The sequence below is a fragment of the Pteropus medius genome, unplaced genomic scaffold (genome assembly GCF_902729225.1).
Source record: "Pteropus medius unplaced genomic scaffold, Ma_sr-lr_union100, whole genome shotgun sequence".
NCBI lineage: Eukaryota > Metazoa > Chordata > Mammalia > Chiroptera > Pteropodidae > Pteropus > Pteropus medius.
Genome location: NW_024340849.1, coordinates 21,416,859 through 21,430,640, shown reverse-complemented (window position 1 = coordinate 21,430,640; position 13,782 = coordinate 21,416,859).

Genomic DNA, 13,782 nt, shown 5'->3' with positions numbered 1-13,782 from the left:
ATGACTATTTTTACTTTAATCCCTATATTGATTTTATAAATGCCACCAATGCATAGAATTAAGTCATCAACATCTGAGGGCCCTTTAAAGTTACATTCTCAGTTCATTTGAGGATGTCTATATGTTATAAAGACTACGGTTAAGGTCAGATCGCTTCTAGAATTTGAATCCCTAACTTAAAAAAAATTATTTCTAAACATTCACAATATTCTCACTTAGAAACCAATGGTATTTGAATCACCAAAAAGAAACACAGATAAAGAATTCTCCTTTTTTAAATTTAAAAGTTGTCACTTCTACAAGAATTCTATAATCAAACGTGCTGAAGATGATGATGGAAAATTTCGCCATCACCCTCCACTTCAGGCTGTATCAGTTCAGTATTTTGGAGGATGCAAAAAGCGAAACTGTGGAATCCTAAAAGTTTTTTTCCCTTTGGGTTTGCTGTGCTCGGAGCAAAATATACAGTTTGCTGATTGAATAAATATAAAAAGGGAAATAAACATACATATATTTTAGGGAGAAGTTCATTTCTTTCTTTTCTTAGGAAAACAAACAATCATTGTTCCAATTTTAAAAATTTGTGACCAAAGCCTTTTGAAATCATGAATTTGCAACCGTCATAGTCATGTATATTCCTGTGGGAAAACTAAATTTTCAGTGTTTGAATTCAAATCTCCCTTGTTAGGGAATTTGTGAAAAAAGAATTGGGGGCGGGGACAGGAGACTAAAAAGCAAGCATAACCAAAGATAACCAGGTGTGAAGAACCTGGGAGGTAAATGAGTAAACCAGAGACCTCTACAATGTCTCCAAGCTGACCCTCAGAATGGAACTCTGTCTATGTACTAATTACATACCTTCCACCCCTGTGCTCACACAGCTTTGTAAATAGAAACATTTTAAAGCCTTGTACATTGTCTAATTTAAATGGTATTTTCTCAAGCTTTTTTTGTTACTAAGTATTATCCTAAAATTGAGTATTTTATGAGTTTTCTTAGGGAGCACTTGTATTTTTCCTATTGTCTGTATAACAAATTTCTATGTCAGAATACAAATAAATTATACTCACAGCAGAGTTTTGCGTAAATTTTGTTTAAAAGTCATGCATGCCTTTTATGGCTATTGTGTATATTAACAATCACACGCCTAAGTATGTGTTGCTTATATCTTGAGGTGCTGTGTGGCCCAGTTCCTAACATGTCACAGGCCTGTAGCAGTCCATGGCTGGGTAGTTGGGGACCCCCGCCCTAGGGTAGCCTTTTAATTATCATTATTCTCCTCACTCGGGAAGGAGAATGAATTCCTGAGGACAGTTATAGAGGTTCAGGGCTGCTCCTAACGCTAGAGATGAAAGTCCAGAGAGTCAACTTCTGTGCATTCCCAGCCAGACCCTGGGCACGTCAGCAGGGCCATTGCGTCCCTCAGGGGTCAGCTGTCTAGGACAAGCCATACGGCCTGTGCTTGTGTCTGTCATCCCAAGCACTTCTCTTTCACCTTCTTTCATCCATGGTTAGCAAACTTGAAAGAAAGCATGGTAAGAATGGAAACTTACTCTAACAATTTTCAAAAACAGCCCAAACCAGAAACAAATCGAGGCCACAATGGATTGGCCCCATTGCTGTGCCCTCTGTCAACACAAAGCCTCTCCTACCTATTGTTTCAAGGTAATAAATTTACAAGAATGATCTAGTCATTAAATGTCCCTTGTGGTCTGAGGTAGAAAACAGAGAAAATGTTTAGAGGCCCTTCTGCTAAAGACTGCAGACAATGTATACCTGTAGGAGTTACAGATGCCAAGTTGCTTGTTTCCCATGATATCTGATTAGCATGGAATATGTTGAGATAGAAGGTTAAGCTCCATGAAAGATGAGGAATTTCCAAGGGGGCTACTTACAGAAAACCTTGCAAGAAAACTTTTGTTGTTAAATATAGAACATGATTTTATGCATATGAATGTTGCAGCCTTCCCCCTTATCTGACAACTCCCTTCCAAAAGGCTTTAATCCTTAGAGCTAAATCTCTTTCTTGAACCTGCATGACAACCCCTCAGACTACTAGAAGGTTCTTAGCCTCCAGACTACAGAGTTCTGTTTGCTTAAACAGTCAGCAAATCAGATTCTAAAGGAATCTAAACAAATATAGTAAGTAATAGACTTTTAAAGAAGTGAATATAAATCCTATAAGAGTCTGCTTTCACAACTCGTAAAATTGAACTATAAAATACATATAATAGATCTGAGCTGATCCATGCAAAGTCATCTAAAAGATTGCTTCCAGGTCTGACCTTAACCTTATTAAGTATTAACTGAATGCATGTTAACATATCTAAAGCAAGTTTATATCTTATGGGGTAGCAGATTAACCACTGAAGCTTAGGAATTGGAAGAAAACATTGGCAGGTGTGTTCAGAACTGGGTGTCAGGAAATATCTCTGTGGTGGAAATGGTTGTGCTGAGGTATCAAGGTTTAGCAAATTTAACCATTTAGATCAAGCAGTTAATGTCCTTTGTCAGGTCCTGTACTCACAAGCTATTTGGGTTTCTGTGTAGATTTGCCCTCTAGGGGAGAAAATGTACTTGTCCAATTCTCTTAAGTTTCTGAACCTCAATAGTTACATTGCTCATTTCAATTAATGATTTAATTTTGATACGTAAGTCTTTCAAAATTTTGTTTGCCTACATATGTCACCAAAAGCCCAATCATCCTATTGGGCTTTTGCGACAAAGTTAAATTTTTCCAGTAAAGTTAAATTTCTGAGGCTACAAAGGTGGCTGGGATGAGAAACAGTCAAAGAAAGCCTCCCTGAGGATGTAGCATTTAAGCTGAGATCTAAAGAGTAGACCAGAGATGGGCAGGTGGAGGAAGGGGGAGGATGGAAGAAGCAGTGTTCTTGGCAGAGGGAACCTCATGGATAATGGCCTTGAGACAAGAAGGAAATTGGCGTGCTTTCAAGGGGTGAGAGAAGATTGATGTGGCTGGAATATGGTGGGTGGAAGGGCATTGGAGTGAACTTGGGAAACCACTTAGAAGGCCATTGCAAAAGCATGGGAGAGAGGTGTCTGGCTTGGACTCTAGTGGTGGTGAGGAAGATGGAGGGAAGTTTATGGGTGTGAGAGGCAGGAAACGGAATCCTCAGTACTCGGTGATGGGTCGATGTAGGAGATGAGGGAGAAGAAGATGTCAAAGATGACTTCCTGATTTCTAGCTCGAGCAACGTGATGGATGGTGGTGCCACACAATGAGATGAGAGCGCTGAAGAGTCACTTCTCATGTTACATATTCTTCCTGGCCAATTCTATCTTTCTCGAGCTTCAATCCAGAACCTATGTTCAACTGTCGACGGGGACTATTCCAAAAGCACCTCCCCAATTTCAACACATGTAGGTCAAAATTCATCTTCTCGAACTATTCTGCTCTTCCTCCAGTGCTGACTCATGGGAAAAGATAGCACCCTCTAGCCAACCATATACCAGAAACAGTGTGCCATACTGGACTTCATTCTGTCACCTCTAGGCAATAGCCACATTCTAGGGATACTACCTCCTTGATAGCCCCCATTCATTCGTTAATCAGCAAATATTTATTGAATGACTGTTTATTATAGAACAAGAACTAGGGCTGCAATAGTGAACCAGACAGTCATGGACTCTACCCTCACCTAAACTTTATGAGGTGAACTGACAAGTAAAAGAGTGAATACAGTAATGTGGTGATAAGGATGAGTCAGAGGTAGCTAGGTGACAAGGCTGAAGGAAGGGTATTCCAGTGACTTCTTCTAATAAACAGAAGCTCTCCCAAAATACTTTCATTCATGTCTTTTCAGCAGAACTGGGTCATATGTCCATTCCTGGCTACAAAGGGGTCTGGGAAAGCATCAATCTGGTATTGTCAGCCTCTGTGTAGCAGGTGGCTATTGGAAAGGCAACCAACACATCTGCCACAGTGGTATATAGTACCACCATACACTACACAGTATCTATGTGCCCAGGCCACGCTGAATAGAGCCATGTAGCGACGGACAAGGCTGTCTATTATGGAATTCACAAAGAAGATTGGAACAGAGACCTATGCCAAGACCTTTTACACAGAAACGCTTTGTAGTGTGCTTGCTAGAATATTCCCAGAGTACTTCAGAATATCCCAGCTTCATAAAAGGTTTTGTAGCTTCTGAGTAACAAGATCTAAGCAAAAGGAAAGACAGCCAATGATAATGATCAGAGCGAGGAGAACTTAGGGTCAATTCATGTTCTAATTAGTCCTCTTGATATAATACCGGAAGCCTCTAAATCATCCCATGTTGGAAGGCCCCATTGGACACAGTTGAGTTTCAATTCAGTTCCAGCTCAATGAAGCACTGAAAACAAGTGTCCAACATTTTCTGTTTCATTGTTCCAAATAAACAATGAGAAATCCAGTTTCTTTCTTTGGTTGGGTCAGTTGGATCTTTGCCCATAAGGATTTTGAATTATATCACATTTACATGCAAGGACTTGAAAGGGATGAAATGAAGCACAGTAAAAAAGCTGGCACAGCGTCAGGAAATCTGGCTAAAATTAAGTCCCTCAGACCACAGGAAATAATGGCAGCTAGGACATGAGTCAGTGGCCCAAGAGCAAGTGCATCTTGGGGTGATAAGAACACACACAGGCAGGCCACAGGAGTAGCCAATACAAAAGAGAGGCCTTTCTACATGTTTCTCCTGGGGACCTCCTTCAATGTCTGCACCTGTCCCATTTGTCCCACCTCTGACCTTTACATTCCTCATGGACAGTATCCTGTCACCTGCAGCCCTGACCCTCACTGCCCATCACGGAGACCTTAAAGATTTGAGACACAGGCCATGGTAGCCTGAGGAGCCCCTTCCTCAGCATTCTGAATCTGATGCTTTAGGACTCTTGTCAGACCAATCATTGAAGTTTTTGAATGTCACCCTTGTATACATTAGATCAAACAATCCACTGCAGGCAGACTTTGCGTGCCTAACCCTGGTTATAATTTAATGCAAAGCATTATTTCTTTGCAGGTTGCAAAGTAGGGTCTCAGGACCCAGGATACAGCATTAGGTGCACAAGAGGCATGCCTACACCTGGCATCAGGATTAGCACAGTCACACCTGGACCACATCAGGCTGACACCTGCATAATCTGAGAGGTACCAAGGCCCTAATATGTCTTCACCGGCAGCCCCCCATAGAATCTACAATTTTCCCCTTGAATTCTCAGTGTAAGAATATTATGCTGTGACAGCAGCAACTCATTAAGATCTCAGATATTAAAACCCTGTTAGAACTAGTTTCTTCCCACCTGATAGTAAGCAAGAGCTCATCCTACAGGCAAGGAATTCTAGAAAGATTAGTTTTGATTGGCAAATCCAAGGGAGGCAGTCATCTAGAACAAGGGCAGTCATTGTGCAAAGGACAGGAAAGAAGAGGAAGGTGGACATACAAGAGAAAACCGAGGACAATGCATGATTAAAACGCATTCCCTGCTGCGAACACCACAGTGAGGAGAGAAGCCAGAAGATGGGAACCGAGGAGTCGAGCAGGTATGTGCCTGTGCCAGCAGGGCTGTCTGTGGGTCTGTGAGTTAAGCAGCAGCTTCTTGCCTTCATGCCATTTAGAATGTGGTTACTTCCTCTTCTCCTAATCTTGAAATCCCAGCTTGCCTGCCCTAATAGCCACTCGTATTTTTTTTTAATCTTCCCACCTTCTTGTGGTTTAACAGCACCTCCCTTTTCTGAAGGGATCTGTTCCTTCCCCATCCATGAGGTTCTCTTGGGGCTGCCAGCCACTGTGGAGTCAAGTGGCTCAGACCTGGCCAATCAGAGTACTCCAATTCCCTGGCCACAAGGATTGGCCCAAGGAATACCCACTTGACCCAGGCCAAGCCTATCAGATTCACCCTGTAGGAATTTGAAATCTGAGCAGACATCCCAGGATAGAAGAAAGCTGAAGCTGGATTTGACAACAGTGATCTGGAGAAAGGCCATGAAATATAGTCATCTCGCTTTTCCCACCTCCCACCCACCCCGCAAGGCCAGGTTACTGTTATTTTCATGTAGTCAATTATCCCCACATCTTTTCAATAAACTTAATTGGTACTTAAATGAGTCAGAATCTGTTTCTGTTGCAAACAACAACCAAAACTGACACAGAATATTGCAAGTGACATACGTAGAATAGGCTGAGTCAAGAGAGAGTGGGGAGCTAAGGGAGGCCCCTCCCTTCCTAGCCTGGGAATCTGATAGTCCTTATGACAGAGGGTTAAACTAGTATCCGTTAACTGATGTATATTGTGATCTAACTCTTGTATCCCGTGGCTAAAGCTTTAGAAAAAGCTTGTCAGGAAAATGTCAGGATTTTGGAATGCTCTTGCTACTATTTTTGGCTTACATTAAAGCAGGATGTATGTTGAGATTCTCTTTCTGCCTGTAGCAAATGCAACAGACCCCTGGGGGTTGCATCATTGTGCGCTCTGCCTGTACGGGTAACTAAGCTATTGTCCCCAGCTCCAAATGCACTCTTCTGTACTCTGCTCTATGATGCTGGGGCTGGGACTCTACAACCCACATTTCTCCTTTGCCCGTTGGCTTCTGCTAACAGGGTGGACCAGAGGGAGCTGGAAGGTAGGATGAGGGAAGAGGGATTTGTTGCTTTCAGCAATAGTTTCCAGTTTCTTGTCACTCTCCCATAACTTGACCCACCACACTCCCTCGGCGGTCCCCTCCTCAGATGAGTTTTGTCCCTGCACTAACATGAATGTCCTGATTAGGAAGCAGCTACCTGAGAGGATGAAGAAATGGAAAAGTCTGATCCCCAGGCCTTTCCCAAACACATTCTATTATAAATTCACTCCTTGCCAATAAAGGTTAGCAATTCCTGCATGATTCTATGTTCCTTACTAGGGAACAGCCTGGGGACAGAGGCAGTACTGGCTTTTAACCCAGGCAAGAAAGGCCTTTTCCTGTGCCCCTATGCTTTAAAATGTCCTAATCTGACCTTCCTGTGGCCATGCCCTTGCCCATGGAATAAGGGGCCATGGGGCCCAGGGGAAATGTCCTCCTAAAGCCTGAGACCCCTTTCTAGACCATGCTTCAAGTACCCAAGATCACAGAATGTCCAGCCCAAATGGCCCAGAGCCTGCTTCCTGGGACCATGAGGGCCCATCCCTGAGTCATTGTTCTGCCTGTACTTCAGGTTACACACCCTGTGGGCCGTGGTGTTGCTAAGAGATGGCTGATGGAGGTGGAGGTGAACAGAGCTTGGTTGTTCCCACTGAGTTGTCCATATGTGCGTATGAGGCCCCACTAGGCAGGACAGAGCCGAATGGGAAGAAAAAGGGGGTGGACCAGGAACCTCTTTGCGCTCTTGTCTCAGCCCCATAAATGTTAGGAGAGAGCCTGACAGGAAGCAAATCAGCTCTGGTTTCTGGATCTAAGGCAAAGGCCAGACGAAGCCATTAAACTGAGGTCTGGAGAGGTGAGCTAAAACACAGAACCGCAAGGCTAGGATCCAGATTTAAACAATACGACTTACACTCTAGGCTGGACAAGGAGCTTCTGATTGTCAACCCCAAGGCAAACCCAGGCCCCAGAGCCCATGCTAGGAAGGGCCTCGAGGCAGAGCCCCAGCAGCAAAATCCTGCCCAGTGCCCCTCAGGTGTGGCCAAGGTGAACCCTAGATGGAGGCTCCAGCAAGTAGAGCACAGGGAAGCCACAGCAGCTGACCGTGAACTCACCCAGGACAGTGAGTCAACAAACATGCCTGCCTGCTTACTCACTGCTCCTGACCAGCAGGATATGCCGTGAATTTGGGCTAGTGGCTGTCCTCTCCCGTTCCCTTTCCCCTTTTTTAAAACAGTAGTTTTTATTGTTATCCTGGCCCCTCCCATAACGGTTATATACTGGGTGTGTTGGGGTGGTACACTTATCCCTTTCAAGGTCATCAGGAGCGCATCCAGATCTAAGGGAGAAGGGTACTCAACAGACTTCGGCTTGTCTCCCGATGAGGAAGGAGGTACGAGCAATCTTAAACAGAAACATTTTTGAAATTACGTATGTGCGAAGAACAGGGTGTGTGAGCTGGACAGCAAAGTGACTGTTCTCTCTGACCAGTCCGCGCCCACCTCCCACACTCACAGACCTAGAATGCCTGACTGCAAGGGGAGGCCCACGAGCCAGGTTAGAACAATCACTGGCTTTACCACAGCGATTGATTAAGGAAGGTCACAGGACAGCTGCTGCCAATCTCGAGGCTTCTGGCTGGAGCTGGTGACACGAAAAAATGTGAGTGCAAGGCTGTCAGTGGCCCTGCTCCCCACTGCGAAGGGAAAGACCAACTAGAATAGGAGAGAGCGAGGCAGTTGGGAGAGCGAGTGTATGTGTGCTCTAGAAGGCTCGAGTCTCTGGTTCCAGTCCCTGAGGTCCCCATAAACTCCCTGATTCCTGTGTGTCTTCCTCACCTTGCAATTCTATGAGTTTCCTCATCTTTCTTTTCAAGATAGTGTAGAAAGTATGGCTATCTCTTCCAACTGGAAATCCCAACTAATCAACCAACCCTGCACATTGGAGTTGAACTTTCTTAAATTATGGCTCTTTATAATACTTTCTCATTCTGTTTGTATATCCTTTCCAGCCAAATAAATTTAATCAAGCCTTATTTTCAATAGTTTGTATTTCAAAAGAAAAATAGGTGATCAAATCAATTAGAATGAAGTATGACTGCAAGTCAATAAAATGATCCAGGAGAGCACAGGGAGACAGGAAAATATGAACACGGGATCCCATAGAATAGCAGCCTTTAGGCTGCAACAGAAGAAAAATGAGGCAGGAAAGAGGTTGAGATGGAGTAGCCAGAGAGGAAGGAGGAGAACCAGAAGACTGGGTGCCACAGAACCCAAAGGAAGAATGGATTTCGAGAAGAGCAGAGTGCTGGGAGTAGTTACTGCTTCCGAGGGGTTGTCCCTGAGATTCCACAACAAGGAGATGCCTGATGAGCTCGGAGTGATAGGAGGAAAGTGGAGACAGGGCTTTGCTAATTCATAAAGAGTTAAAAAGGAGAGGAGCAACCAGAGCTGCATGGAGCTGAGAGGCGATTATTTTAAAGATGGGAGACACTTGGGAGTAATTGAAATGGCTTAGATTTTATTGAGTACTCATGCGATCTTATTCCAACCTTATAATAACCTCACGAGGAAGTTTTTTCCTTCTACAAATGAGGAAACTGGAGCTGGGCTACATGACCATTAGAAGTAGAGGGGAATTCAGTGGTAGAGTTTGCAAGAGGAGATGCAGCCAGTTTTTCCTTCCCTGTATTCCCACTGACACTCCATCCTGCTGGAGGTAGAAGGCAGGAAGGAGTGGAGAGAAAGAAGAAAAGGAGGACTGGGGGGAAAGACTCACACTGCCTAAGTTTCCGTGAGGTGCAGGAACTGTAGACAATGTATATACTCTGTCTCCTTTAACCAAATCCCACCACCCCTCTGAGACAGGCACTGCTAGGGTTTCTTTGTCCTGATGATGAGGGGCCCTGAGGTTGAGAAAGGCTATACCTTCACCAGATCACACAGGCAGTAAGTGACAGCATCTGGATTTGAACCTGGTTCTGCAGATGTTGAGGTATGTGTTCTCACCACTCCTAATGGGCCCTCATCCCAGGCTCCTAGACTCTCCTCCAGCAACTGCTACCCGGTCTCCATGCCCCCACATTAGGCTGCTGTGAACATTGTTTTCATTCCAGTCTGCACCCTCTCAAGCCCTAGGGCCCCATGCCTGACACCGGGAGAGGCACAATGCCTAGAGAAAGGGAAACAGAAGGATAACGCAGGGGGGTCCTCCCCTTTTACTCATGGAGAAGTCATCTAAAACATGACTTTTATATTAAAAAGGAACATGGAAACATTGTTGATTAGAACACAAAAATCACACAAATTTCTGAGGTGAAACATGAGGCTTCCAGGAAATCTCTTGCTTGCAGTTTCCTCTTTAAATTCGAACAAGCCCCTGGTTAGAATATTTCAGAAGACAACTACGAAAAACAACCGGCGAGCAGGATAAAGGGCTTAGGATCGGAATTTCAAAACTTCCAGTCTGTCTCCCTCACCTCCTAGGCCTAGGTAACCCCACTGCTCCACGAGAACCGTACCCGATACCCCCTCTTCATTCCCTCAGTTTCCCCCTCACCTCATTTGCTTCCCGCGCACCCTGGAATGTCTTCTTCTCCTAGTCATCCATCTGAAACACGCGCGCCTTCCACAAAGTGTGCCCCGCTTCTGCTAAGCTCCTGTGCTAAGCCGGCACTTGTCACAGCTACTCCGCATTGTTATACCTCCCATCTGTGGTGTAGGGCTTGTCTCACAAAGCCGCTTGAGAGCAGGACCGCATCTGCTCCATTTTGTGATTCCATATGTGGAGAAAGATATTTTTCTCGATGGAGACCAGGCGTTGCTGCCGCGGTCCCTGCCTGAAAATCTCACTCTCTTAGGTGAAACTGTTGCTTTCTTTAGGGACCTTCTTTGAAAGAGAATTTTAGTATAAATTTGGGACAACCGATTTTTTTTTTCCCCTTATAGTTGAAAGCAGAGCCCTGAGAGGGTAGGATTCTTGAAGGAGAGGTCACAAAAAGTACCAGCTAGTCAGCCTCTACTAGAAGCAGAAGTCTGATATGCACTCTGGACAGAGATGAGGACCAAAATTTTTGAGCAGTGGAAGGACATGAGTGGAGAAATTAACCAGAAAGAGGTGTATAAATCATGAGAGGGGGCTATTGCAGGGGTCAGTAGAGAGGTAAGAACAGAAGAAAAAGATTTATTTTTATCAGTTTTCTTCTCTTGTTCCAGCCAGCAAAAGGGATCAAAGAATTTATCGGGTTAATGCCCCAACTGGTACTTCTAATCCTGGTTAAATTCATGGGATTTCAAAAACAAGCAGCATTGTCTAACCTACTTAATTGCTTCCTTGTTGGGGAGCCTTCCATGCCAATTGCCAAGTCTACCAAAAGGAAAGGGAAATCTAAGCCACGGATAAATTAGCCCCACTCCAGGAGCACTGAACCATTGTCCCTGCTCTCAGAGAGACACCCTAGGCCATGCTGGGACAGTGAGTGAGTTCGGGGACTCGAGGCTGCACTACCACCGTAGAAGCACCAGTTAGTCAGGGCCGGGGCCCTGTGTGTGGCCGCTGGCTGGCTGCCTTCCAAGTCAGAGCGCGCGGGAGCCTTTGCTGAGTGGGGATGGGGCAGACCCTGCTCCTTGGTCAGCATGGCGTCTATCTCCCACCTCCCTTCCCTTCGCCCGTCCCGCTATAGATGCTGAATAGCTGAATCTTCACTTTCCCAGTCTCCTTTGTCTTGGAGTGCTCTTGCGATACAGTTCTGGCCAATGAGATGTAATCAGAAGTTTGATGGGAATGTCCTGGGTGAGCTTCCCGCTCCCTTGATGAAAGAGGCTGGTGGGGCTGGCACTGATTCCAGATCGAATGCGGGTGTGTTGCTTGAAGTTGGAGCAGCACGCAGGAGAAAAAGGCCCAGAAAATCTCTACGACACCGACCCCGACATGGCTTTCTTCTTAGGTGAGAAAAACAGGCCACTATTTGTTCAAGCCGCTGTGATTAGGTTTTCTATAATTTGCAAATGAAGCACTCCTAACCAATGTGGGAGATTTCAAATGCCAGGACCCAGTCTCAGAGCAAAATTACCTCTGGCTTTAGAGTGAAAACATGATGAAATAGCATATGTTAATTAAACCTTCTGTCAACCCAGCACTGAGCTAGTTGGCAATCTCTAAGGTAGCGGGTATCGAAGGTATTCACACCTAAATGAGATATACAATTAACGCAAATAAAATCTCATCATCGAATATTAGAAAAACCTTTAAGATAATCTAATTATTTGGACATTTATTTTTTTTCTCCATGGTACCCTCCCAACAAAACATCATGCAGAAACTCAATGTATGAAACATAAAATTTGCTTTGATTTGAGGAGAATTGGTACCCAGAAACCTACCAGACTGATCCCTCCATATCTTTTATGATACATGGTTGAAAATTTCTAATCTAGCACCATGTTTGAGTTGACAGTTGAGGGAACTGAGGTCTCCCTAGCAGAATGGAAGCAGCTGATTCTCAGAGATGTAATAGGTTTCCACAGTGCCCAAGTGAAGTCCACATGCCCAGGACTGTTTTCAGGACCGTCATAGAGGTCAAATGAGGGGAGTAAACGGTGGAGTGGTAATTGCATTGAGGCAGCAGTGATTGGTACAGGAGACCAAAGACAACAGAAACCCATGTGAACAGAAGTAGCCAAAGAGAGCTTCATGGAAGAGGTGGGACTTGACTGAAGTTGTGAAATATGGATAAACTCAAAATGGATCAGTGGTTCAATTGCCCCCCAAGGGATATTTGACAATGTCTGGAGACATTTTTGGATGTCACAGCTGAGGGGTGGGGGCATCTAATGGGTAGAGGCTAAGGACACTGCTAAAACTTCTACAATACACAGGACGGTCCCCCACAACAAAGAATCATCCAGCCCAAAATGTCAATTGTACTAAAGTCGAGAAACTCTGGACTAGATGAAAAGTAGAGGGAGAGAGGTCAGGCAGAGGGAATAGTGTGAGCAAATGCACAGAGGGAATGGTGTGAGCAAATGCACAGAGGGAATGGTGTGAGCAAATGCACGGAGGCAGAAGTGAACAACGAGGTACTTGAGAACAGAAACTATCTTCTATGTATCCCCAGCATGCATCAGTAGCTGCCAGATGGGTATTTTTTGTTGGGTAAGTGAATGAACACTGGCCATCCTTGAATTCTATCCTGGCTCTTTGGCAGCTAAGTTTTCTGCTCAGAATAAAGAAAGAAATCAACCCAGTTGACAATTCTTTTCCTGATTTCTTCTGCCTCATTTCTTCTTCATCCCAAATCTTCTGAAAAAGTAGCCTTCCTGACCCACCTACTCATTTTCCTAAATTCACTTATATTCTTACATCCAGAATGCTCTCAGTACTCACCAAACCTGCTATCTGGTGTCATCCTGCAGGGTCTCAGGAACTAGAGAAGGTGCCAGCCCTCACCTTCACTGAGCAAGTGGGTTATAGGTGCTGGGACACTATATTCAGCCATAGAAAGTGAGAAAATTCTACCATTCGTTAAAACGTGAATGGAGTTTGTGCTAAGTGACATAAGTCAGACAAAGAAAAACGAATACTGTATGATCTCACTTATATGTGGAATCTAAAAAAATACTCAGAAAAAGAGATCAGATTTATGGTTACTACAGGTAGAAAGTGGGGGAGGGGGAATTGGAGGTAGGAGGTCAAAAGGTGCAAATTTGCAGCTACAAGATAAATGAGTAATGACCAACATGATGACTACAGTAAACACTGCTCTGTGATATTTATGAAAGTTGTTAAGAGAATAAATCCTAAGAGTTCACAGGACAAGGAGAATTTTTTTCTTTTCTTTTTATTGTATCCGTATGGGATGATGGATGATAAGTAAACCTATTGTGATAATCATTTCACTATATATATAAATCAGACCATTATGCTGTGCGCCTTCAGCTTAAACAGTAATGTATGTAAATTATTTATCAACAAAACTGGAAGAAGGAAGGAAGGAAGGGGGAGAAAGAAAGGGAAGAAAGAAAGAAAGAAAGAAAGAAAGAAAGAAAGAAAGAAAGAAAAGAAAAGAAAAGAAAAAAAAGAAGGAAGGAAGGAAGGAAAGAAGGAAGGAAGGAAGAAGAAGGAAGAAGGAAGAAAGAAGAAGGAAGAAGGAAGAAAGAAAG